Raw genomic sequence first — 5,245 nt, forward strand, 5'->3', positions numbered from 1 at the left:
CTAGGGAAGACCCTAGTGGACGAGTAAGGAGTGGAGGAGTATGAATGTGGCAAATTGCAAAGAAGTCCTGACTTTTGTCCCGCTTCTTTCCCCCTCTTTTCTCCACTCATTTCTCTTCCCTCTGAAAATTCTCTGCTTTCTAGCAGCCATGTGAAGAGCGAATCTTCTCTGAGCCAGGAAGGGTAAAGGAGACCAAAGGCTGCAAGCTTAGACAATGCACAGCATAGCCCTGCCTGTCTGCCTGGGTCACATCATTACAGGGAAGAAGGGAACAAATTCTGAAAAGCTTGAGAAACATTGATTGCCTCTTTATGATGAGGAGCTCTTCTAGGATTTATTTTACAGGTTATCATTCTTGCTTTATGGGAAGTTCAGCAAGTTGGATCAAAGAAACATACAGTTGCTGCTGCTAGCCTTGAAAGAAGTTTTAAAACATTGCATGAAGGCAGACTGGAAGATGACTCAGATAAGGTTTGCTTTCAAACCCAAAGTTCTGTATGATTCTCTCAATTTTAATAGAATGGAGGAATTTACTTTAGGATCATCAGAAAGTTTAGGTTGAGGACATACTTAATATTAATGATCAGTACAGACCTAAAGATAGATTAAATAAAATGCGAGCAATTTTACTGTAGAAAACAATTCTGTGTGGGCTAACAGTCCATTTTACCCTTTTCACTTCTTTTTAGGGTTGTGAACATTGTAGTACTGGTTTCATAAAATGAAGGTTCTGGCCACTCATGTGAAAAAAAAACTCCCAGAGTTAATGATATTAACATTGTTCCTAGCCAGTTTTAACATATTCGTGCTACTGTGTCTGCCTTTATTTTCCAATGCAGCTCATGAAGTGAAGCTTCCCTTCTTCCTAGAAGACTTGCTTTGTTTTATTACCAATAGGAACTGACTCCTGCTGAAAATTCTTCTCCCAAAAGTGGCTGCAAACAGGTAGTAAATTATGAACCCCCTGGCTTCCACAGAGTTACATGTCCTGATAATGTCACCAAAATATTGTATACCACAGTCAGACCCAAATGACATTGGATCCTTTTGTTCAATGGCACTAGACAGATAGCAGTGGAGTATCTCTGAAGAAAGCTAGTACTTTGGCACCTCCTTTTTGTTTTGGCTATACAATGATAAGATATAGCAGACTCCTGTTTTTCTTATGAAATAAGTTGATACCCACTACCTCCCTTTCTTCACTGATAGTTAGAATCTACTAATTCTGAATATATACTGCCTCACAGAAATGTAATACAGATCACATCTCTTAACTGTCCTCTTCAAATAGCAGTTAGCAGCCTGAATTTAGGTATCCTGTGGTGCAAATAGAAGTTATTACATCGTAAGTAGTAAAGTACATATATTTAAGTTATTTATGTACATTGACATTATTTAACTTTGCAGCAATGTGACAGAGACTAAACAGTTGAGGTTGCCTTGAAATTCTGATATGTGGAAGAAACATTGGTGAGATTATCTACACGGATATTCTATGCAGAAGTCTAAATTACAATGGTGAGCTCCAGATCCTTCCTAATCCTAAAACTCTTCTTTAAAAAATGAGAGGTAGGAATAACCTAAATAACACTTAGCCTTTCAGCAATTGTCATGCGTGTGGTTATTTTACATGCCTCTGAAGAGACTGCACGTGTGTAAGTAGCAGAGAAGCAGGGCTGGCACTGGGGGTCTCAGACCACAGATCCAAACTCCACCTCACTTTGTGTGACACAGTCGGAATGGGAGCCACTGTGCTGCTGCATCCGTGGCTTCAGAGCTGGTATCAAGGGGAGGATTTCTTTCCTCTGAAACCTAATGTAACCCGGCTATTTCAGTCATGTCTTGAGAATGAGTTCAAACTTGTAAAGTTTAGGTCTTTACTCAGCATGCCACCTGTATTTTTTTTCCACAAACATGGTTATCATTCTAGCAGACAGTAGTTTTCGCAGAAATGCAACATTTTAAAATTCTTTTTTCACACCTTCCTTTGAAGCTGGAGGAAAGGTCACACTGGAATACATGCTACCAGATTAGAAAGACCTGGGGTCTGATACAGTTTAGCAATTCCTAACAGTTTTTCTGGTACATTAGCGGATACCGATACTTCAATTTGGCATCCATAAAAATATATATGGACTTAACATGGAAAGATTTTGATTAACAGAACAAGGGTTTATTTCATCTCTCTGTTCTGATTCAATGTCACTTGACTATGTGAAATCAGAAACAATAGAAGGCAGAAGCAAGGAATTCATTTTGTATGAATACCTGTCATGTTTTAATTGTTATAATAATTCCTCAGTGATGTAAATAAATCATGGTCCTCAGATCCGCTAGAATTGACATTACATGAACAAATACAAGACCCTCATTTTATGAGATGTCATGGAGTGGGCTTTTCAATGGTTCAGAATCTGAACTTCTGCCATTACTGATGGTTCAGAGTTGTAGAGGTGAACAAGCAGCTAAATTCTGTCCTTAAGAGCAGTTTGACTTTAATCTACATTTTCTGGGTCTTTCCAATCTTCTGCAACCTGCATACAGACCACAAGCATGTGTTAGAAAGCCTTTTCAAATTCCTGCTGCTTACCTATGAGACCAGAATATTCCTTATGGAGCAAGGAGGTTTATGGAGATTTTAAATATGCATTATAGACACTTAATAGGATGAAGGAGTAAATTTGCATTTAGATAGATACTACTATTCCTATGAATACATAATCATTTTTAAATGAATTTTTGTAAAATAATTACTTTTAAAGGATTTTCAAAAGGAATTATAAGAAATAATAAGTCTTAAATAACAGTACCATTCTCTATTAATATCAAAGTAAGCGGTATGTAAGTGGCTTCATTCCGTTTTGCAAATAGGGATACTGCGTAACTGAGGTGTTATTTGCCAAGTGCCTGTCAGAATGGGAAATAGGACCCAGTATTCACATTTGTAGTCTACTGTCCTGTCTGCCTAGACCATGGTGCCTCTAAATAGCCTGCTGGAAAGGTGTCAGAAATGTGGCATTTTTGTGAAAGTCTATGAGGAAAGTATATAGACCTTGCGTAAGAGTTAGTTGCTGTTTTATTTATTCCAAGTATTCAAATCCAACCACGAGTCATTTTTTAATCAGACAGTGTTCACTCAAGGGATTCATACACCCATTGCAAGAATTGATGCAATCGTGCTACGGTCTTGCAATGAGTTGTGTTAATAGTTTGTAGTCCCAAGACTTTCCATTAATATACATTACTGACATCCGGCTGTCATTGGATAATCATGCCATTAATATATATAGTATCCAGCACTCTCAAATCCTAAGATTTTTGCAATAATCCATGGGTATTTACTTTGTATGATTTCTGTAGTAAGCAGCAAGGACTGATACATGCATATGACTTTATCATGTGTTTGAGGACAACAGGCACGTAGACTTAGGTGTATAAGAAGTTATACTGACTACAGACATTGCAGAAACATTGTTTTACCAACCACAAGCCTGGAAAATTTAGATTGGATTCTGGAACACAAGATAAGAGTCTTTCAGGTGCCTTGCATGTGTCCAAAAGTATAAAGTTCTAGAGGTCAGGCGAGGCCCTCAAATTCATCCATGCTATGCCCCGTATCAGCAAACTATGCCCTCAGTGACCCACCTGTCACTTACAATGACTTTGTATAGGTGTAATTGATTGAAACTCAGTAAACAATTTGGAGTTTCAGGAGATGAACTGTAATCAGCAGTTCACTCGCTTGGAGTTGTGTTAACTCTACAGTATGAGAAGGAGTGAAAAAACCGAGTTTTTTAACTGGTCAGCTGATACAAACCAAGTACAACTCTACTGAAGAAGCAGCACTGTGCGCAGTCTAATTTTCAGAGTAGAGTTGCACTTAATTTAAACCAAACAGCATATTTGCCAGAGATTATTTATGGATCTCAGGGAGCTTCTCAAGGTTTAACCGATTTAGTCTTTCAACAATTCTGAAAGCTAGATGACGTGACAGAGAATGTTCTGTTCTTTAATAATGTAACGAACACTTTATGCTGACTATACCAGAATTACTTTCTTTGTTGAAGTGTTGATTCAACAAGATGGGAACAGGAGGGAAAAGTAGTAGCTCAGCATAAACTATAGTTTGGTAAACAGCATTGGTGGACACAAATACAATCAAGAGCTAAGGAAAATCATTCATTTAAAAGCTGGATCTCTTGGATCTCTCAATTAAGAATAAGGTGACAACCTGCTCAGAAAAACCGCACAAACAGCCCAGCAGGCATCTAAAAAATCTAATTCTGTCTTTTACCAGCTGGTTACCAGGTTGTCATCTGGTGATGTTAAACATTTGGTGAGAGACTTGTTTTGAACTATTTTACCTACCACACATTGAGACTGATATTTTTGTTTTAAAAGGCCAGTGTGGTTATAGTGCCCACCACTCATCAGACTTCCAAAGGGAATAACACTAGCTGCCAAGCAGTCCTGCTTTTAGATTGACAGGCAAGTTTATAGACAAGAAGACAAAATTCCAGCTCCACCCTGAGTCTCAAAGTACTGCAAAATTCAACCCCAGTAAAATCAAAGGCATGAAGCTTAGAAACTGAAAGATGCTTTCAGAAAGATAAGAAAAGGGACTCAGATGGAAGGCAGCTTTACAGCTTTGGCAGATGGCTACTGAAAAGTTGTTTCTAACAGAAAGTTAAGCTGAGCCACAGTGAGATGAATGAGCTGACACCAAGAGTTCAAATGTGTGGTAGTTTATTTAGCATGCAGACGTCTTGATTTTCAGCCTGCTGTCTTAATCTATACTGTTCTTGTGACTAAAAATAAACCTCCACCCACAGTAAAGAAAGACATTTACTGGCAGTTGAGCCTGATTTAAGAATTAAAAAAGAAGGAAACATTAGTTGCATTTCTGTAGAAAGCACTTAATCAGCAAACCAGAGTTCCTTTGAAACCTCGGTATGTTTAACTCTCCTTCCTTTTACTAAGCAGTCTTCTCCTTCAAGCCTCAATAATTTGTTTCCCAACAAAAGACAGAAATAGTTTTAGAACAGCTTTTACTAATGTTTACTGTGGCATATCATGCTTATAAAATCTTTTTAATATGTAACCATTTAACTTCTCTTGGCAAGATAAATTCATGGTGATACAGATATTTTGTAAATACCATACTAACTTAGCATCTGAGTCAGAGTAGATTATAAAAGAAAATGGCATTTGAAATAGACTTGGGTTTGCAGTGCAGTAAGGTATA

The sequence above is a fragment of the Nipponia nippon genome, unplaced genomic scaffold (genome assembly GCF_047370975.1).
Source record: "Nipponia nippon isolate SJK-2023a ecotype South Korea unplaced genomic scaffold, ASM4737097v1 scaffold_9, whole genome shotgun sequence".
NCBI lineage: Eukaryota > Metazoa > Chordata > Aves > Pelecaniformes > Threskiornithidae > Nipponia > Nipponia nippon.